The 19,990-nt window shown below is 43.1% G+C and overlaps 19 non-coding genes across 19 annotated transcripts; all 19 read right to left on the reverse strand.

Annotated features, from left to right (window-relative positions):
• Positions 1 to 10,850: 10,850 nt before the first annotated feature.
• Positions 10,851 to 10,944, reverse strand: trnai-uau (transfer RNA isoleucine (anticodon UAU)). Its single transcript has 2 exons — positions 10,907 to 10,944; positions 10,851 to 10,886 (listed from the first exon to the last, which is right to left on the reverse strand). It is a non-coding gene; the product is annotated as a tRNA-Ile (tRNA).
• Positions 10,945 to 11,700: 756 nt separating this feature from the next.
• trnai-uau (transfer RNA isoleucine (anticodon UAU)) lies at positions 11,701 to 11,794 on the reverse strand. The gene is made up of 2 exons: positions 11,757 to 11,794; positions 11,701 to 11,736 (listed from the first exon to the last, which is right to left on the reverse strand). It is a non-coding gene; the product is annotated as a tRNA-Ile (tRNA).
• Positions 11,795 to 12,205: 411 nt separating this feature from the next.
• Positions 12,206 to 12,299, reverse strand: trnai-uau (transfer RNA isoleucine (anticodon UAU)). Its single transcript has 2 exons — positions 12,262 to 12,299; positions 12,206 to 12,241 (listed from the first exon to the last, which is right to left on the reverse strand). It is a non-coding gene; the product is annotated as a tRNA-Ile (tRNA).
• A 256-nt stretch (positions 12,300 to 12,555) lies between these two features.
• Positions 12,556 to 12,649, reverse strand: trnai-uau (transfer RNA isoleucine (anticodon UAU)). The gene is made up of 2 exons: positions 12,612 to 12,649; positions 12,556 to 12,591 (listed from the first exon to the last, which is right to left on the reverse strand). It is a non-coding gene; the product is annotated as a tRNA-Ile (tRNA).
• A 411-nt stretch (positions 12,650 to 13,060) lies between these two features.
• Positions 13,061 to 13,154, reverse strand: trnai-uau (transfer RNA isoleucine (anticodon UAU)). The gene is made up of 2 exons: positions 13,117 to 13,154; positions 13,061 to 13,096 (listed from the first exon to the last, which is right to left on the reverse strand). It is a non-coding gene; the product is annotated as a tRNA-Ile (tRNA).
• A 411-nt stretch (positions 13,155 to 13,565) lies between these two features.
• trnai-uau (transfer RNA isoleucine (anticodon UAU)) lies at positions 13,566 to 13,655 on the reverse strand. Its single transcript is given in 2 exon segments — positions 13,566 to 13,601; positions 13,618 to 13,655. It is a non-coding gene; the product is annotated as a tRNA-Ile (tRNA).
• A 405-nt stretch (positions 13,656 to 14,060) lies between these two features.
• trnai-uau (transfer RNA isoleucine (anticodon UAU)) lies at positions 14,061 to 14,154 on the reverse strand. Its single transcript has 2 exons — positions 14,117 to 14,154; positions 14,061 to 14,096 (listed from the first exon to the last, which is right to left on the reverse strand). It is a non-coding gene; the product is annotated as a tRNA-Ile (tRNA).
• A 411-nt stretch (positions 14,155 to 14,565) lies between these two features.
• On the reverse strand, positions 14,566 to 14,659 carry trnai-uau (transfer RNA isoleucine (anticodon UAU)). The gene is made up of 2 exons: positions 14,622 to 14,659; positions 14,566 to 14,601 (listed from the first exon to the last, which is right to left on the reverse strand). It is a non-coding gene; the product is annotated as a tRNA-Ile (tRNA).
• A 295-nt stretch (positions 14,660 to 14,954) lies between these two features.
• On the reverse strand, positions 14,955 to 15,048 carry trnai-uau (transfer RNA isoleucine (anticodon UAU)). Its single transcript has 2 exons — positions 15,011 to 15,048; positions 14,955 to 14,990 (listed from the first exon to the last, which is right to left on the reverse strand). It is a non-coding gene; the product is annotated as a tRNA-Ile (tRNA).
• Positions 15,049 to 15,459: 411 nt separating this feature from the next.
• On the reverse strand, positions 15,460 to 15,553 carry trnai-uau (transfer RNA isoleucine (anticodon UAU)). The gene is made up of 2 exons: positions 15,516 to 15,553; positions 15,460 to 15,495 (listed from the first exon to the last, which is right to left on the reverse strand). It is a non-coding gene; the product is annotated as a tRNA-Ile (tRNA).
• Positions 15,554 to 15,959: 406 nt separating this feature from the next.
• trnai-uau (transfer RNA isoleucine (anticodon UAU)) lies at positions 15,960 to 16,053 on the reverse strand. Its single transcript has 2 exons — positions 16,016 to 16,053; positions 15,960 to 15,995 (listed from the first exon to the last, which is right to left on the reverse strand). It is a non-coding gene; the product is annotated as a tRNA-Ile (tRNA).
• Positions 16,054 to 16,464: 411 nt separating this feature from the next.
• Positions 16,465 to 16,558, reverse strand: trnai-uau (transfer RNA isoleucine (anticodon UAU)). The gene is made up of 2 exons: positions 16,521 to 16,558; positions 16,465 to 16,500 (listed from the first exon to the last, which is right to left on the reverse strand). It is a non-coding gene; the product is annotated as a tRNA-Ile (tRNA).
• A 411-nt stretch (positions 16,559 to 16,969) lies between these two features.
• trnai-uau (transfer RNA isoleucine (anticodon UAU)) lies at positions 16,970 to 17,063 on the reverse strand. Its single transcript has 2 exons — positions 17,026 to 17,063; positions 16,970 to 17,005 (listed from the first exon to the last, which is right to left on the reverse strand). It is a non-coding gene; the product is annotated as a tRNA-Ile (tRNA).
• Positions 17,064 to 17,319: 256 nt separating this feature from the next.
• On the reverse strand, positions 17,320 to 17,413 carry trnai-uau (transfer RNA isoleucine (anticodon UAU)). Its single transcript has 2 exons — positions 17,376 to 17,413; positions 17,320 to 17,355 (listed from the first exon to the last, which is right to left on the reverse strand). It is a non-coding gene; the product is annotated as a tRNA-Ile (tRNA).
• Positions 17,414 to 17,824: 411 nt separating this feature from the next.
• On the reverse strand, positions 17,825 to 17,918 carry trnai-uau (transfer RNA isoleucine (anticodon UAU)). The gene is made up of 2 exons: positions 17,881 to 17,918; positions 17,825 to 17,860 (listed from the first exon to the last, which is right to left on the reverse strand). It is a non-coding gene; the product is annotated as a tRNA-Ile (tRNA).
• Positions 17,919 to 18,332: 414 nt separating this feature from the next.
• trnai-uau (transfer RNA isoleucine (anticodon UAU)) lies at positions 18,333 to 18,426 on the reverse strand. Its single transcript has 2 exons — positions 18,389 to 18,426; positions 18,333 to 18,368 (listed from the first exon to the last, which is right to left on the reverse strand). It is a non-coding gene; the product is annotated as a tRNA-Ile (tRNA).
• A 410-nt stretch (positions 18,427 to 18,836) lies between these two features.
• Positions 18,837 to 18,930, reverse strand: trnai-uau (transfer RNA isoleucine (anticodon UAU)). The gene is made up of 2 exons: positions 18,893 to 18,930; positions 18,837 to 18,872 (listed from the first exon to the last, which is right to left on the reverse strand). It is a non-coding gene; the product is annotated as a tRNA-Ile (tRNA).
• A 411-nt stretch (positions 18,931 to 19,341) lies between these two features.
• On the reverse strand, positions 19,342 to 19,435 carry trnai-uau (transfer RNA isoleucine (anticodon UAU)). The gene is made up of 2 exons: positions 19,398 to 19,435; positions 19,342 to 19,377 (listed from the first exon to the last, which is right to left on the reverse strand). It is a non-coding gene; the product is annotated as a tRNA-Ile (tRNA).
• A 412-nt stretch (positions 19,436 to 19,847) lies between these two features.
• On the reverse strand, positions 19,848 to 19,941 carry trnai-uau (transfer RNA isoleucine (anticodon UAU)). The gene is made up of 2 exons: positions 19,904 to 19,941; positions 19,848 to 19,883 (listed from the first exon to the last, which is right to left on the reverse strand). It is a non-coding gene; the product is annotated as a tRNA-Ile (tRNA).
• Between the last annotated feature and the right edge of the window lie 49 nt (positions 19,942 to 19,990).

A 19,990-nucleotide genomic window follows, 5' to 3' on the forward strand; every position in this document is an offset into this window, starting at 1 on the left:
ATGTCATAGACATAGGCCTATCTTCACCCAATCATATTTCACCAATCCTTTCGGGGAAAATTCCAGCTAAATTTGTGAAGGACAGTTAGGCCAAACTACTTACAAAAAGCGTGCTTCTGATGGAAGAGCTACAAAAGTAAGTAATAGACATATTAGACTGAACAATATAAGGTCCTCTCATGCTCATTAGTTTCTCATTCAACAAATTTGCTGCTTCTTCACTCAATCCCGTTTTAATTCTCGCTTCCTAAATGTTTTACATTCCCTGAGAACAACCAGAAATGTTTCCTTGGCCAAATATTCCCAGAATTAAATTATACAGCCAGACAAGGTCTCGTTTCTGCATCACCAAATTTTGCACGAGGCAAAAGAGTAGACTTGAATTGCTCATTCTGTGCAGCGGACTGCAGGGGTCAAATCAAATCAAATGTATTTATATAGCCCTTCGTACATCAGCAGATATCTCAAAGTGCTGTACAGAAACCCAGCCTAAAACCCCAAACAGCTAGCAATGCAGGTGTAGAAGCACGGTGGCTAGGAAAAACTCCCTAGAAAGGCCAAAACCTAGGAAGAAACCTAGAGAGGAACCAGGCTATGAGGGGTGGCCAGTCCTCTTCTGGCTGTGCCGGGTGGAGATTATCACAGAACATGGCCAAGATGTTCAAATGTTCATAAATGACCAGCATGGTCAAATAATATTAATCACAGGCAGAACAGTTGAAACTGGAGCAGCAGCACGGCCAGGTGGACTGAGGACAGCAAGGAGTCATCATGCCAGGTACTCCTGGAGGCATGGTCCTAGGGCTCAGGTCCTCCGAGAGAGAGAAAGAAAGAGAGAATTAGAGAGAGCATGCTTAAATTCACACAGGACACCAGATAAGACAGGAGAAGTACTCCAGATATAACAAACTGACCATAGCCACCTGACACATAAACTACTGCAGCATAAATACTGGAGGCTGAGACAGGAGGGGTCAGGAGACACTGTGACCCCATCCGATGATACCCCCGTACAGGGCCAAACAGGAAGGATATAACCCCACCCACTTTGCCAAAGCACAGCCACCACACCACTAGAGTGATATCTTCAACCACCAACTTAACATCCTGAGGAAGGCCGAGTAGGGGCACAGGGGTGTAGTGCTGCCAGAGCTCAAAATGGTGCTCCTTGAGTAAAGTTAGTTCAATGTTGAATCAATGTCTTGGAAGATCACATAATGATTAATTAGTATTTTCTACATAACAGAAAACAGGGTTGAAACTTTCACTGGGAACGGGGGACATGTCCCCCCCACATTCTGAAATTGCATTTTTGTCCCCCATAGTTTTAACCATTGGAATGTGATTCAAAAATAGGCAATGGTGTGCTTTAGGGCCATGCAGACGCCTCCTAGCGGTCGTGTAGGCTGTTTGGAATGTTTATCGTTTCTAAAACCAAAGTTGTGCCCCTGACAGAAACAAACATAATAGCATGGTATAAATAACATCACTGCTACACCAAAAACACTACCTAATTTCTCATGAGATTTTAGGATTGTTAGCTGAATAGTAAAAAATAAAATCCCATGTGGCCAAAACTCAAGTGTGCACCACTAGACAGAATGTGCTTTGAAGTTTTCCCCACAAAAGGGCTTTATGACAGGCAGAAATACTCTTCAGTTTCATCAACTGTCCGGTTGGCTGGTCTCAGATGAGCCCTCCTGTGAAGAAGTAGGATGTGGAGGTTTTGGGCTGGCGTGGTTATGCGTGGTCTGCGGTTGTGAGGCCAGTTGGACGTACTGCCAAATTCTCTAAAACGACGTTGGAGTTGGCTGAAATGAACATTAAATTCTCTGGTGGACATTCCTTCAGTCAGCATGCCAATTGCATGCTCCCTCAAAACTTGAGACATCTGTGGCATTGTGTTGTGTGACAAAACTGCACATTTTAGAGTGGCCTTTTGTTGTCCCCAGCACAAGGTGCACCTATGTAATGATCATGCTGTTTAATCAGCTTCTTGATATGCCATACCTGTCAGATGGATGGATTATCTTGACAAAGCAGAGATGCTCAATAACAGGGATGTAAACAAATTCATTCACAACATTTGAGAGAAATAAGCTTTTTTTGTGTGTATGGACATTTTTATTTCAGCTCATGTTGCGTTTGTATTTTTGTTCAGTATATTTTGTTAACACCATTTGCTCTCATTTGCTCACAAAACAGTAATTCAAGAAGATCTAAATGCATATTTACATGAAACTGATTGAGATCAAACGATTGGCATGCAGACAAATTTTGGACATTTCACTGGTAAAATGTGAAGATTTATCATTCACGATTGACAGTGATGATGCCATGGCCTATTTTGAAATGAGGTATGCCTATTTTGGTGTTTGAGGATATTAAAAATATAACATTTCCCTGAGACAATATATGTGGGCATAGGTAGACTTTGCAATTGGAGGATGCATTTTAAGCAAATTCTAAAATGATATTCAATAGGCTACATCTGTCGGTACAAACTCTGAGGAATTATGTCATTAACATAATTTACATTTTTTTTATTGCTCTCTGGCGCCTAAAACATTTGCACAACACCATAAGGGGGATTTGTGTGTGTGTGGGAGGCACCTGTCCCACAAAATCAACCTGCTGATTACTTTAAATGTGGTCACCCGAACTGGTTATGATCATCTCGTGTGGTTTATGTGATCTTCGAACCCACTGGATTCATCTTCAGTGTTGTGCAGCATCAGGACGATACAGTCTGCTGTGTGAGAGGACCCTTGGGCCAATGTGTCTGTCTGAATCAGATGCTTGCCTGTCCCTACCAGGGCGCTCTTATGTTGCAGAGGAGGCGTGGGTGCTCCATAAGGTAGGCAACAACAAAGAGATGCCATAAGAACAAGAACAAGCCGTGATGCATTGTACTGTATGTAACATCTATCATATCTACATGCAGGTTTAATTGTCAATTTGATGTCAGTAGGCCAGATAATGTTATAATATGCATTGAATCTGTCTTTCACTCTACTTCCTTACTATCTTGTTATTTTCTCCTCTAAACCTCTTGGTACTTCCATACCTGGCATGTGCACAGGTAGTGGTCTAGGGGTGCCAGAGCACCTGGCCTTCTGCACTCCTATGAGAAAAGTGCCCTTTTAGATCGGTGGCGTTTTTAATTATGACATTTTTATTAGACTTTAGTCTATTTTCTGCCGCTTTATTTAAATGAATTGGCCATCAAATAAATATCAATATTTTGTATTTTGGAAAATTACCCCTCTCCTGCTCCCACCTGAGCACGCACTGCATTCCTCCTGCAGCACTGCATTCCTCCTGCAGCACTGCCTTCCTCCTGCAGGCAGAAGCCACCGGCACCGAATGGTAGTGTAGAAGTGGTTCCCTTTTGAGTTGCATGTGTCATCTCATGGTCAGGAACAGGGAAGGCTTCAATTCAACTGTTTGTTAGTAGAAATAAGAGGCACATGTCAGCAGCAGAACAAATTCCAATCACAGGTAAAGACTAGTTAGATTGTTTCAACAGCCTAGCTAGCTAGCTGACAAGGTGATTTACATAACCTACAGTTGAAGTCGGAAGTTTACATACACCTTAGCCAACTACATTTAAACTCAGTTTTTCACAATTCCTGACATTAAATCCTAGTAAATATTCCCTGTTTTAGGTCAGTTAGGATCACCACTTTATTTTAAGAATGTGAAATGTCAGAATAATAGTAGGGAAAATTATTTATTTCAGCTTTTATTTCTTTCATCACATTCCCAGTGGGTCAGAAGTTTACATAAACTCAATTAGTATTTGGTAGCATTGACTTTTAACTTGTTTAACTTGGGTCAAATGTTTCAGGTAGCCTTCCACAAGCTTCCCACAATAAGTTAGGTGAATTTTGGCACATTCCTCCTGACAGAGCTGGTGTAACTGAGTCAGATTTGTAGGCCTCCTTGCTCGCGCACGTTTCCTTCAGTTCTGCCCACAAATATTCTATAGAATTGAGGTCAGGGCTTTGTGATGGTCACTCCAATACCTTGACTTTGTTGTCTTTAAGCCATTTTGCCACAACTTTGGAAGTATGCTTGGGGTCATTGTCCATTTGGAAGACCCATTTGCGACCAAGATCTAACTTCCTGACTGTTGTCTTGAGATGTTGCTTCAATATATCCACACAATTTTCGTTCCTCATGATGTCATCTATTTTGTGAAGTGCACCAGTCCCTCCTGCAGCAAAGCACCCCCACAACATGATGCTGCCACCCCCGTGCTTCACGGTTGAGATGGTGTTCTTCGGCTTGCAAGCCTCCCCCTTTTTCCTCCAAACATAACGATGGTCATTATGGCCAAACAGTTCTATTTTTGTTTCATCAGACCAGAGGACATTTCTCCAAAAATTACAATCTTTGTCCCTATGTGCATTTGCAAACCGTATTGTGGCTTTTTTTATGGTGGTTTTGGAGCAGTGGCTTCTTCCTTGCTGAGAGGCCTTTCAGACTATGTCACTATAGGACTCGTTTGATATACTTTTGTATCTGTTTCCTCCAGCATGTTCACAAGGTCCTTTGCTGTTGTTCTGGGATTGATTTGCACTTTTCGCACCAAGGTACGTTCATCTCTTGGAGACAGAACGCGTCTCCTTCCTGAGAGGTATGACAGCGTGGTCCCATGGTGTTTATACTTGCGCATACTATTGTTTATACAGATGAACGTGGTACCTTCAGGCGTTTGGAAACTGCTTCCAAGGATGAACCAGACTTGTGGAGGTCTACAATTTTTTTTCTGAGGTCTTGGCTAATGTCTTTTGATTTTCCCATGATGTCAAGCAAAGAGGCACTGAGTTTGAAGGTAGGCCTTGAAATACATCCACAGGTGCACCTCCAATTGACTCAAATTATGTCAATTATGTCAATCAGAAGCTTCTAAAGCCATGCTTGTTTGGCCCTGTCTGGGGGTATCGTCGGATGGGATCACAGTGTCTCCTGACCCATCCTGTCTCAGCCTCCAGTATTTATGCTGCAGTATTTTACGGGGCAGCAGGGTAGCCTAGTGGTTAGACTAGTAACTGAAAGGTTGCAAGTTTAGATCCCCAAGCTGACAAGGTAAAAATCTGTTGATCTGCTCCTGAACAGGCAGTTAACCCACTGTTCCTAGGCTGTCATTGAAAATAAGAATTTGTTCTTAACTGACTTGCCTAGTTAAAATAACGTTTTTTTTGTTTTTTTTTAAATGTGTCGGGGGCTAGGGTCATTCTGTTATATCTGGAGTATTTCTCCTGTCTTATTCGGTGTCCTGTGTGAATTTTAAGTATGCTCTCTCTAATTCTCTCTCTTTTTCTCTCTTTCTTTCTCTCTCTTGGAGGACCTGTGTCCTAGGACCATGCCTCAGGACTACCTGGCCTGATGACTCCTTGCTTTTCCCAGTCCACCTGTCCGTGCTGCTGCTCCAGTTTCAACTGTTCTGCCTGCGGCTATGGAACCCTGACCTTTTCATCCTGACCTGCGGCTATGGAACCCTGACCTGCTGTTTTCAATTCTCTTGAGACAGCAGGATACTCTGAATGATCGGCTATGAAAAGCCAACCGACATTTACTCCTGAGGTGCTGGCCTGTTGCACCCTCGACATCCACTGTGATTATTATTATTTGACCCTGCTGATCATCTATGAACATTTGAACATCTTGGCCATGTTCTGTTATAATCTCCATGCGGCACAGTCAGAAGAGGACTGGCCACCCCTCATAGCCTGGTTCCTCTCTTGGTTTATTCCTATGTTCTGGCCTTTCTAGGGAGTTTTTCCTAGCCACCGTGCTTCTACACCTGCATTGCTTGCTGTTTGGGGTTTTAGGCTGGGTTTCTGTACAGCACTTTGAGATGTCAGCTGATGTAAGAAGGGCTTTATAAATCAATTTGATTTGATGACAGAATTTCCTGGAATTTTCCAAGCTGTTTAAAGGCACAGTCAACTTAGTGTATGTAAAATTATGACCCAATGGAATAGTGATACAGTGAATTATAAGTGAAATAATCTGCCTGTAAACAATTGTTGGAAAAATGACTTGCGTCATGCACAATGTAGATGTCCTAACCGACTTGCCAGAACTGTAGTTTGTTAACAACAAATTTGTGGAGTGGTTGAAAAACACGTTTTAATGATTCCAACCTAAGTGTATGTAAACTTCCGACTTCACCTGTATATGCAGTGCATTTGTAAAGTATTCAGACTCCTTTACTTTTTCCACATTTTGTTACGTTACAACCTTATTCTAAAATGGATTAAATAAATATTTTTCCTCCTTAATCTACGCACAATACCCCATAATAACAAAGTGAAAACAGGTTTTTATAAGTTTTAGCAAATTTATAAAACACAAAAAACAGAAATACCTTATTTACGTAAGTATTCAGACCCTTTGCTATGAGACTCGAAATTGAGCTCAGGTAAATCCTGTTTCCATTGATCATCCTTTCTACAACTTGATTGGAGTCCACCTGTGGTAAATTCAATTGATTGGACATGATTTGGAAAGTTACACACCTGTCTATATAAGGTCCCACAGTTGACAGTACAAGCCATGATGTCGAAGGAATTGTCCGGAGACCTCCGAGACAGGATTGTGTTCGAGGCACATACCTGGGGAAGAACACCAAGACATTTCTGCAGCATTGAAGGTCCCCAGGAACACAGTGACCTCCTCCATTCTTAAATGGAAGGACTTTGGAACCACCAAGACTCTTTCTAGAGCTGGCCACCCAACCAAACTAAGCAATCGGGAGAGAAAGGCCTTTGTCAGGGAGGTCATCAACTCTAATTGTATTTGTCACATACACGTGTTTAAGACTCAAGGCTGTAATTGCTGCCGGAGGTGCTTCAACAAAGTACTGAGTAAAGGATCTGAATACTTATGTAAATGTGATATTTCAGCTTTTTATTTTGAATAACTTAGCTAAAATAAATAAAAAACTGTTTTTGCTTTGTCATTTTGGGGTATTGTTTATAGATTGATGAGCGATTTTTATTTATTTAGAATAAGCCTGTAATGTAACAAAATGTGGAAAGTCAAGGGGTCTGCACTGTATATGACAACAGATAAATGATGTGGGGAATATTAGCTTCCATCAACGTACCCTTTTCCTCAAGGATTCTATTTGAAACTTCTTTCTGACTTCCCTGAGTTCATCTGTCAAAACTCACACTCATCAATTCTCATTGCATAGTAAATAAATGAATAATGCTGAATGATGTAGTGCAAATTGAACTTCATCCGAGGCCAGTTAGACTGGGACCAATAGGGAACTTTCATTGTTCCTTTGACAACAGCTACAGTATACACCACCGTTTAACAGTTTGGGGTCACTTAGAAATGTCCTTGTTCTGGAAAGAAAAGCACTTCTTTTTGTCCATTTTTAAAATAACATCAAATTGATCAGAAATACAGTGTAGACATGTTTAATGTTGTAAATGACTATTGTAGCTGGAAATGGCTGATTTTTATTAATGGAATATCTACATAGGCATACGGAGGCCCATTGTCAGCAATCATCACTACTGTTTTCCAATGGCACGTTCTGTTAGCTAATTCAAGTTCATAATTTTAAAAGGCTAATTGTTCATTAGAAAACCCTTTTGCAGTTATGTTAGCACAGCTGAAAACTGTTATCCTGATTAAAGAAGCAATAAAACTGTCCTTCTTTAGACTAGTTGAGTATCTGGAGCATCAGCATTTGTAGGTGTGATTACAGGCTCAAAATGGCCAGAAACAAATAACTTTCTTTCTTTCCATGGAAAACATTGGGTAATTGAGTAATAATACTACTGATACTACAATACACTTTGCAACACAACACAAGCTGACATACTGTTTTACGAAATTACTGAGCCACAGTAACAAAATAGCATAATAACTAAGTGGATTAAATATATGGTCTAACAAAAAGCTGTTGCTTAATCTCATTCTGGAATTCGGTGGACCTATTTCGAGGACCATTTTCACTGAGACCCCTCTGTATGTAAGTGGTTGATTCGTCAGTGGGGGTCAAAGCAGGCCCCAAGTGTGACAGGAAAATGGATGCGAGCATTCACAGCACCCTGCAATTATGTGGAGGTAGATAGAGAGAGAGGGCCAAGGCTGATGTCAGACAGGCAGTCAGGCAGGCAGGCAGGCAGGCAGGCAGGCAGGCAGACAGACAGACAGACAGACAGACAGAAAGGCAGACTCTATCTGGAGCATTAGCTTATATAACAATGAGTGTCTCTCCCAAAATGAGTCATCCTGCTGAAGTACTGTTGAGATGACAGGAGAGAGTGACGGAGCACCCTCGACCTGCTCCCCGCGCATCACCAGGTGACTCCTACTCTCTCCGTCCTCTGACTTCCAGCCTCACCTAACCCCCTGACTGTTTTGGTTACCGCGGAAACGACCGGGAGTGGCATTGTTTTGTTGCACATTGTTTTGTTACACATTCTTTCACCATCCTCATTTACACCCCCCCTCCTTGTCCCACCACAACAGTACCCACTCAATAAGTTATGGGACAAGATGAGTGGACTTGCTACAAGTGTCCCTATTTGTGGTAGTTACTGTAAATGATGAAGCATTGCAATATTTAGAATTCGCTGAATGTTCCACTGCAGATACAACAACCCACCTCTCCTTCATAAAGTCCAACACCTACAAGAGACTGTTTCATTTTACTTCAATGTATGACAGTACTAACACCAATTCCCTTATGTCAGCTATGGGCCATAGATAGTCTCCCAACCTATTGTGGAGTCTGTTTTCATTAAGTGAGTCACCTCTCTGTTGTTATGCAATTGTAAAAAACTCCAGGTACAATCTGTCTTTCCCCTGATAATTGTCAAGGTTGTTGAAGGAACTGGACCAAGGTGCAGTGTGGTGAGCGTACATTTTCTCTTTATTAACTCAAAACGACACCGACAAAACAATAACCAAAACAAACCGTGACGCTTCAGGCTATGTGCAATCAAACAAAGTTAACTTCCCACAAACACAGATGGGAAAAGGGTACCTAAGTATGGTTTCCAATCAGAGACAACGATAGACAGCTATCCCTGATTGAGAACCATACCCGGCCAAAACATAGAAATAGAAAATCATAGAAACACTAAACATAGAATGCCCACCCCAACTCACGCCCTGACCAAACCAAAATAGAGACATAAAAAGGATCTCTAAGGTCAGGGCGTGACAATAATAAGGAACTGTCCTAAATCTCTTTAATTTAACCCCCAAAAAGCAGTGGCCCTCAAAATGCAATCCCGAAGATAGTTATCAATGACAGCTCATACTCAACATGCAATTATAGAGATCACCATCCCCTTAGCTATTCAAACAGATGTACCACTATAATTACAACATTATCTTCTGAAGGAGAAGCATTCAATGCATGACAGGTGAATTTATCAGAGTTTCAATAAACCCAGCTCTCCCTTTGATAAAGTACATGCTGTGTCATCTTTTGTTCAGAGTTGACACAGGCAGGCAGGATATCATTAGTATACTCGCAAAATATGACAAAAGGCACCACGTGCTAACCGACTGCGCCACAGGAGCTATGCAAAGCACTCTCTGATCACCATATTTTGCACAAACATAGCTGTACGATATTCAGTCAAAGTCAGTACGACAATTGACCTGCCTGGTAAGGTCAGGCATTTGACCATGAGCCTCTTAATCTCAGAATCGTAGGGTCGATACCAAAAATGGGGTGATTCTTGTCTGAGCTGAAGCACCAACTCACTTTGCAAACAGCCATTCACCTGGACTTTCGAGCAGGCTTGCCACCCTGCATTGCTGACGTGTCAGGCATAGCTGGTGATACAGAAGACTATGGATTTGAATCCCAGCTGTGCCTGCACTCTGACCTGTTATCTCAATAACATACCAATTAATTATGAAACGTCCTCCTAAGTATATTGAATTAATGCTCCTTTTCTGGACAAGAAATAGACAGGGAGAGGGTTCAAGAGGAATACTTGCTCCTGGTGGAGCTTGAACGTACAACCTTGTCATCGAATTGCTGTATACTGCTGTATAAGTACAACCTCGCTCACAGATTGCACCACAGGATCCATCAACAACACTCTCACTCATCACCATATTTTGCACAAATGGAGTTGTACGATATTCTGACGAGCTCAAAATTACAGTTGAGGTACCAAGCAAGCTCAGTCGGTCGAGCATGAGACTCTTAATCTCAGGGTTGTGGGTTGGAACCCCACATTGGGTGATATTTTTTCTCTGCTGAAGTACCAACTCAGTTTGCGAACAGCCAAACGCTTGGATTTTCCAGCAGGCTTGCCACCCTGCATTGCTGATGTGTCAGGCAAAGCTGGTAATGCAGAAGACTATGCATTTGAATCGCAGCTGTGACTGCACTCTGACCTGTTATCTCAAAGACATACCAATTACTTATGAAACAGATTGAATAAATGATCCTTTTCTGGACAAGAAACAGACAGTCAGAGGGTTCAAGAGAAGAATTTGCTCATGGTGAGGCTCAAACTCACAACCTCGGCATTGCTTCACTGAATACTGCTTTATAAGGAGCAAGCGCTAACCAACTGCGCCACAGTAGCTATGCAAAACACTCTCATTGATCACCATATTTTACACAAACGGAGTTGTAGGATTTTCTGACCAGCTCAAAATTACAGTTGAGGTACCAAGCAAGCTCAGTTGGTCGAGCATGAGACTCTTAATCTCAGTTTGCGAACAGCTGTGCCTGCACGCTGAAGTGTTATCTCAAAGACATACCAATTACTTCTGAAACAGATTGAATAAATTATCCTTTTCTGGACAAGGAATAGACAGTCAGAGGGTTCAAGAAAACAGTTTGCTCCTGGTGAGGCTCGAACTCACAACCTCAGCATTGCTTCGCTGAATACTGTTGTATAAGTACCACGCGCTAACCGACTGCGCCACAGGAGCTATATAGCACTCTCATTGATCACCATATTTTGCAGAAACGGAGTTGTACGATATTCTGACCAGCTCAAAATTTCAGTTGAGGTACCAAGCAAGCTCAGTCGGTCGAGCATGAGACTCTTAATCTCAGGGTTGTGTGTTGCAACCCCACATTGGGTGATATTTTTTCTCTGCCGAAGTACCAACTCAGTTTGCGAACAGCCAAACGCTTGGATTTTCCAGCAGGCTTGCCAACCTGCATTGCTGATGTGTCAGGCAAAGCTGGTAATGCAGAAGACTATGCATTTGAATTGCAGCTGTGCCTGCTCTCTGACCTGTTATCTCAAAGACATACCAATTACTTATGAAATAGATTGAATAAATGATCCTTTTCTGGACAAGAAACAGACAGTCAGAGGGTTCAAGAGAAGAATTTGCTCATGGTGAGGCTCAAACTCACAACCTCGGCATTGCTTCACTGAATACTGCTTTATAAGTACCACGCGCTAACCAACTGCTCCACAGGAGCTATATAGCACTCTCATTGATCACCATATTTTGCACAAACGGAGTTGTACAATATTCTGACCAGCTCAAAATTACAGTTGAGGTACCAAGCAAGCTCAATTGGTCGAGCATGAGACTCTTAATCTCAGTTTGCGAACAGCTGTGCCTGCACGCTGTTATCTCAAAGACATACCAATTAATTATGAAACAGATTGAATAAATTATCCTTTTCTGGACAAGAAACAGACAGTCAGAGGGTTCAAGAAAAGACGTTGCTCCTGGTGAGGCTCGAACTCACAACCTCGGCATTGCTTCACTGAATACTGTTGTATAAGTACCACGCGCTAACCGACTGCGCCACAGGAGCTATATAGCACTCTCATTGATCACCATATTTTGCACAAACGGAGTTGTACGATATTCTGACCAGCTCAAAATTACAGTTGAGGTACCAAGCAAGCTCAGTCGGTCGAGCATGAGACTCTTAATCTCAGGGTTGTGTGTTGCAACCCCACATTGGGTGATATTTTTTCTCTGCCGAAGTACCAACTCAGTTTGCGAACAGCCAAACGCTTGGATTTTCCAGCAGGCTTGCCACCCTGCATTGCTGATGTGTCAGGCAAAGCTGGTAATGCAGAAGACTATGCATTTGAATTGCAGCTGTGCCTGCACTCTGACCTGTTATCTCAAAGACATACCAATTACTTATGAAATAGATTGAATAAATGATCCTTTTCTGGACAAGAAACAGACAGTCAGAGGGTTCAAGAGAAGAATTTGCTCATGGTGAGGCTCAAACTCACAACCTCGGCATTGCTTCACTGAATACTGCTTTATAAGTACCACGCGCTAACCAACTGCGCCACAGGAGCTATATAGCACTCTCATTGATCACCATATTTTGCACAAACGGAGTTGTACAATATTCTGACCAGCTCAAAATTACAGTTGAGGTACCAAGCAAGCTCAATTGGTCGAGCATGAGACTCTTAATCTCAGTTTGCGAACAGCTGTGCCTGCACGCTGAAGTGTTATCTCAAAGACATACCAATTAATTATGAAACAGATTGAATAAATTATCCTTTTCTGGACAAGAAACAGACAGTCAGAGGGTTCAAGAAAAGACGTTGCTCCTGGTGAGGCTCGAACTCACAACCTCGGCATTGCTTCACTGAATACTGTTGTATAAGTACCACGCGCTAACCGACTGCGCCACAGGAGCTATATAGCACTCTCATTGATCACCATATTTTGCACAAACGGAGTTGTACGATATTCTGACCAGCTCAAAATTACAGTTGAGGTACCAAGCAAGCTCAGTCGGTCGAGCATGAGACTCTTAATCTCAGGGTTGTGTGTTGCAACCCCACATTGGGTGATATTTTTTCTCTGCCGAAGTACCAACTCAGTTTGCGAACAGCCAAACGCTTGGATTTTCCAGCAGGCTTGCCACCCTGCATTGCTGATGTGTCAGGCAAAGCTGATAATGCAGAAGACTATGCATTTGAATCGCAGCTGTGCCTGCACTCTGACCTGTTATCTCAAAGACATACCAATTTCTTCTGAAACAGATTGAATAAATTATCCTTTTCTGGACAAGGAATAGACAGTCAGAGGGTTCAAGAAAAGACTTTTCTCCTGGTGAGGCTCGAACTCACAACCTCGGCATTGCTTCGCTGAATACTGTTGTATAAGTACCACGCGCTAACCAACTGCGCCACAGGAGCTATATAGCACTCTCATTGATCACCATATTTTGCACAAACGGAGTTGTACGATATTCTGACCAGCTCAAAATTACAGTTGAGGTACCAAGCAAGCTCAGTCGGTCGAGCATGAGACTCTTAATCTCAGGGTTGTGTGTTGCAACCCCACATTGGGTGATATTTTTTCTCTGCCGAAGTACCAACTCAGTTTGCGAACAGCCAAACGCTTGGATTTTCCAGCAGGCTTGCCACTCTGCATTGCTGATGTGTCAGGCAAAGCTGGTAATGCAGAAGACTATGCATTTGAATCGCAGCTGTGCCTGCACTCTGACCTGTTATCTCAAAGACATACCAATTACTTCTGAAACAGATTGAATAAATTATCCTTTTCTGGACAAGGAATAGACAGTCAGAGGGTTCAAGAAAAGACTTTGCTCCTGGTGAGGCTCGAACTCACAACCTCGGCATTCACTGAATACTGTTGTATAAGTACCACGCGCTAACCGACTGCGCCACAGGAGCTATATAGCACTCTCATTGATCACCATATTTTGCACAAACGGAGTTGTACGATATTCTGACCAGCTCAAAATTACAGTTGAGGTACCAAGCAAGCTCAGTCGGTCGAGCATGAGACTCTTAATCTCAGGGTTGTGTGTTGCAACCCCACATTGGGTGATATTTTTTCTCTGCCGAAGTACCAACTCAGTTTGCGAACAGCCAAACGCTTGGATTTTCCAGCAGGCTTGCCACCCTGCATTGCGTCAGGCAAAGCTGGTAATGCAGAAGACTATGCATTTGAATCGCAGCTGTGCCTGCACTCTGACCTGTTATCTCAAAGACATACCAATTACTTCTGAAACAGATTGAATAAATTATCCTTTTCTGGACAAGGAATAGACAGTCAGAGGGTTCAAGAAAAGACTTTGCTCCTGGTGAGGCTCGAACTCACAACCTCGGCATTGCTTCACTGAATACTGCTTTATAAGTACCACGCGCTAACCAACTGCGCCACAGGAGCTATATAGCACTCTCATTGATCACCATATTTTGCACAAACGGAGTTGTACGATATTCTGACCAGCTCAAAATTACAGTTGAGGTACCAAGCAAGCTCAGTCGGTCGAGCATGAGACTCTTAATCTCAGGGTTGTGTGTTGCAACCCCACATTGGGTGATATTTTTTCTCTGCCGAAGTACCAACTCAGTTTGCGAACAGCCAAACGCTTGGATTTTCCAGCAGGCTTGCCACCCTGCATTGCTGATGTGTCAGGCAAAGCTGGTAATGCAGAAGACTATGCATTTGAATCGCAGCTGTGCCTGCACTCTGACCTGTTATCTCAAAGACATACCAATTACTTCTGAAATAGATTGAATAAATGATCCTTTTCTGGACAAGAAACAGACAGTCAGAGGGTTCAAGAGAAGAATTTGCTCCTGGTGAGGCTCAAACTCACAACCTCGGCATTGCTTCACTGAATACTGCTTTATAAGTACCACTCGCTAACCAACTGCGCCACAGGAGCTATATAGCACTCTCATTGATCACCATATTTTGCACAAACGGAGTTGTACGATATTCTGACCAGCTCAAAATTACAGTTGAGGTACCAAGCAAGCTCAGTTGGTCGAGCATGAGACTCTTAATCTCAGGGTTGTGGGTTGCATGAGACTCTTAATCTCAGTTTGCGAACAGCTGTGCCTTGCCACCCTGCGCTGAAGTGTTATCTCAAAGACATACCAATTAATTATGAAACAGATTGAATAAATTATCCTTTTCTGGACAAGAAACAGACAGTCAGAGGGTTCAAGAAAAGAATTTGCTCCTGGTGAGGCTCGAACTCACAACCTCGGCATTGCTTCACTGAATACTGTTGTATAAGTACCACGCGCTAACCGACTGCGCCACAGGAGCTATATAGCACTCTCATTGATCACCATATTTTGCACAAACGGAGTTGTACGATATTCTGACCAGCTCAAAATTACAGTTGAGGTACCAAGCAAGCTCAGTCGGTCGAGCATGAGACTCTTAATCTCAGGGTTGTGTGTTGCAACCCCACATTGGGTGATATTTTTTCTCTGCCGAAGTACCAACTCAGTTTGCGAACAGCCAAACGCTTGGATTTTCCAGCAGGCTTGCCACCCTGCATTGCTGATGTGTCAGGCAAAGCTGGTAATGCAGAAGACTATGCATTTGAATCGCAGCTGTGCCTGCACTCTGACCTGTTATCTCAAAGACATACCAATTACTTCTGAAACAGATTGAATAAATTATCCTTTTCTGGACAAGAAACAGACAGTCAGAGGGTTCAAGAAAAGACGTTGCTCCTGGTGAGGCTCGAACTCACAACCTCGGCATTGTTTCACTGAATACTGCTTTATAAGTACCACGCGCTAACCAACTGCGCCACAGGAGCTATATTGCACTGTCATTCATCACCATTTTTTGCACAAACGGAGTTGTACGATATTCTGACCAGCTCAAAATTACAGTTGAGGTACCAAGCAAGCTCAGTCGGTCGAGCATGAGACTCTTAATCTCAGGGTTGTGGGTTGCAACCCACATTGAGTGATATTTTTCTCTGATAGTACCAACTCAGTTTGCGAACAGCCAAAGTTGGATTTTCCAGCAAGCTTGCCACCCTGCATTGCTGATGTGTCAGGCAAAGCTGGTAATGCAGAAGACTATGCATTTGAATCGCAGCTGTGCCTGCACGCTGAAGTGTTATCTCAAAGACATACCAATTACTTATGAAACAGATTGAATAAATTATCCTTTTCTGGACAAGGAAACAGACAGTCAGAGGGTTCAAGAAAAGAATTTGCTCCTGGTGAGGCTCAAACTCACAACCTCGGCATTGCTTCACTGAATACTGTTGTATAAGTACCACGCGCTAACCGACTGCGCCACAGGAGCTATATAGCACTCTCATTGATCACCATATTTTGCACAAACGGAGTTGTACGATATTCTGACCAGCTCAAAATTACAGTTGAGGTACCAAGCAAGCTCAGTCGGTCGAGCATGAGACTCTTAATCTCAGGGTTGTGTGTTGCAACCCCACATTGGGTGATATTTTTTCTCTGCCGAAGTACCAACTCAGTTTGCGAACAGCCAAACGCTTGGATTTTCCAGCAGGCTTGCCACCCTGCATTGCTGATGTGTCAGGCAAAGCTGGTAATGCAGAAGACTATGCATTTGAATCGCAGCTGTGCCTGCACTCTGACCTGTTATCTCAAAGACATACCAATTACTTCTGAAACAGATTGAATAAATTATCCTTTTCTGGACAAGGAATAGACAGTCAGAGGGTTCAAGAAAAGACTTTGCTCCTGGTGAGGCTCGAACTCACAACCTCGGCATTGCTTCACTGAATACTGTTGTATAAGTACCACGCGCTAACCGACTGCGCCACAGGAGCTATATAGCACTCTCATTGATCACCATATTTTGCACAAACGGAGTTGTACGATATTCTGACCAGCTCAAAATTACAGTTGAGGTACCAAGCAAGCTCAGTCGGTCGAGCATGAGACTCTTAATCTCAGGGTTGTGTGTTGCAACCCCACATTGGGTGATATTTTTTCTCTGCCGAAGTACCAACTCAGTTTGCGAACAGCCAAACGCTTGGATTTTCCAGCAGGCTTGCCACCCTGCATTGCTGATGTGTCAGGCAAAGCTGGTAATGCAGAAGACTATGCATTTGAATCGCAGCTGTGCCTGCACTCTGACCTGTTATCTCAAAGACATACCAATTACTTCTGAAACAGATTGAATAAATTATCCTTTTCTGGACAAGGAATAGACAGTCAGAGGGTTCAAGAAAAGAATTTGCTCATGGTGAGGCTCAAACTCACAACCTCGGCATTGCTTCACTGAATACTGCTTTATAAGTACCACGCGCTAACCAACTGCGCCACAGGAGCTATATAGCACTCTCATTGATCACCATATTTTGCACAAACGGAGTTGTACAATATTCTGACCAGCTCAAAATTACAGTTGAGGTACCAAGCAAGCTCAATTGGTCGAGCATGAGACTCTTAATCTCAGTTTGCGAACAGCTGTGCCTGCACGCTGAAGTGTTATCTCAAAGACATACCAATTAATTATGAAACAGATTGAATAAATTATCCTTTTCTGGACAAGAAACAGACAGTCAGAGGGTTCAAGAAAAGACGTTGCTCCTGGTGAGGCTCGAACTCACAACCTCGGCATTGCTTCACTGAATACTGTTGTATAAGTACCACGCGCTAACCGACTGCGCCACAGGAGCTATATAGCACTCTCATTGATCACCATATTTTGCACAAACGGAGTTGTACGATATTCTGACCAGCTCAAAATTACAGTTGAGGTACCAAGCAAGCTCAGTCGGTCGAGCATGAGACTCTTAATCTCAGGGTTGTGTGTTGCAACCCCACATTGGGTGATATTTTTTCTCTGCCGAAGTACCAACTCAGTTTGCGAACAGCCAAACGCTTGGATTTTCCAGCAGGCTTGCCACCCTGCATTGCTGATGTGTCAGGCAAAGCTGGTAATGCAGAAGACTATGCATTTGAATCGCAGCTGTGCCTGCACTCTGACCTGTTATCTCAAAGACATACCAATTACTTCTGAAACAGATTGAATAAATTATCCTTTTCTGGACAAGGAATAGACAGTCAGAGGGTTCAAGAGAAGAATTTGCTCCTGGTGAGGCTCAAACTCACAACCTCGGCATTGCTTCACTGAATACTGCTTTATAAGTACCACGCGCTAACCAACTGCGCCACAGGAGCTATATAGCACTCTCATTGATCACCATATTTTGCACAAACGGAGTTGTACGATATTCTGACCAGCTCAAAATTACAGTTGAGGTACCAAGCAAGCTCAGTCGGTCGAGCATGAGACTCTTAATCTCAGGGTTGTGTGTTGCAACCCCACATTGGGTGATATTTTTTCTCTGCCGAAGTACCAACTCAGTTTGCGAACAGCCAAACGCTTGGATTTTCCAGCAGGCTTGCCACCCTGCATTGCTGATGTGTCAGGCAAAGCTGGTTGCAATGCAGAAGACTATGCATTTGAATCGCAGCTGTGCCTGCACGCTGACCTGTTATCTCAAAGACATACCAATTACTTCTGAAACAGATTGAATAAATTATCCTTTTCTGGACAAGGAACAGACAGTCAGAGGGTTCAAGAAAAGAATTTGCTCCTGGTGAGGCTCGAACTCACAACCTCGGCATTGCTTCACTGAATACTGTTGTATAAGTACCACGCGCTAACCAACTGCGCCACAGGAGCTATATAGCACTCTCATTGATCACCATATTTTGCACAAACGGAGTTGTACGATATTCTGACCAGCTCAAAATTACAGTTGAGGTACCAAGCAAGCTCAGTCGGTCGAGCATGAGACTCTTAATCTCAGGGTTGTGTGTTGCAACCCCACATTGGGTGATATTTTTCTCTGCCGAAGTACCAACTCAGTTTGCGAACAGCCAAACGCTTGGATTTTCCAGCAGGCTTGCCACCCTGCATTGCTGATGTGTCAGGCAAAGCTGGTAATGCAGAAGACTATGCATTTGAATCGCAGCTGTGCCTGCACTCTGACCTGTTATCTCAAAGACATACCAATTACTTCTGAAACAGATTGAATAAATTATCCTTTTCTGGACAAGGAATAGACAGTCAGAGGGTTCAAGAAAAGACTTTGCTCCTGGTGAGGCTCGAACTCACAACCTCGGCATTGCTTCGCTGAATACTGTTGTATAAGTACCACGCGCTAACCAACTGCGCCACAGGAGCTATATAGCACTCTCATTGATCACCATATTTTGCACAAACGGAGTTGTACGATATTCTGACCAGCTCAAAATTACAGTTGAGGTACCAAGCAAGCTCAGTCGGTTGAGCATGAGACTCTTAATCTCAGGGTTGTGTGTTGCAACCCCACATTGGGTGATATTTTTTCTCTGCCGAAGTACCAACTCAGTTTGCGAACAGCCAAACGCTTGGATTTTCCAGCAGGCTTGCCACCCTGCATTGCTGATGTGTCAGGCAAAGCTGGTAATGCAGAAGACTATGCATTTGAATCGCAGCTGTGCCTGCACTCTGACCTGTTATCTCAAAGACATACCAATTACTTCTGAAACAGATTGAATAAATTATCCTTTTCTGGACAAGGAATAGACAGTCAGAGGGTTCAAGAAAAGAATTTGCTCCTGGTGAGGCTCGAACTCACAACCTCGGCATTGCTTCACTGAATACTGTTGTATAAGTACCACGCGCTAACCGACTGCGCCACAGGAGCTATATAGCACTCTCATTGATCACCATATTTTGCACAAACGGAGTTGTACGATATTCTGACCAGCTCAAAATTACAGTTGAGGTACCAAGCAAGCTCAGTCGGTCGAGCATGAGACTCTTAATCTCAGGGTTGTGTGTTGCAACCCCACATTGGTGATATTTTTTCTCTGCCGAAGTACCAACTCAGTTTGCGAACAGCCAAACGCTTGGATTTTCCAGCAGGCTTGCCACCCTGCATTGCTGATGTGTCAAAGCTGGTAATGCAGGCAAAGAAGACTATGCATTTGAATCGCAGCTGTGCCTGCACTCTGACCTGTTATCTCAAAGACATACCAATTACTTCTGAAACAGATTGAATAAATTATCCTTTTCTGGACAAGGAATAGACAGTCAGAGGGTTCAAGAGAAGAATTTGCTCATGGTGAGGCTCAAACTCACAACCTCGGCATTGCTTCACTGAATACTGCTTTATAAGTACCACGCGCTAACCAACTGCGCCACAGGAGCTATATAGCACTCTCATTGATCACCATATTTTGCACAAACGGAGTTGTAC

The sequence above is a fragment of the Oncorhynchus masou genome, chromosome 5 (assembly GCF_036934945.1).
Source record: "Oncorhynchus masou masou isolate Uvic2021 chromosome 5, UVic_Omas_1.1, whole genome shotgun sequence".
Taxonomy (NCBI): domain Eukaryota; kingdom Metazoa; phylum Chordata; class Actinopteri; order Salmoniformes; family Salmonidae; genus Oncorhynchus; species Oncorhynchus masou.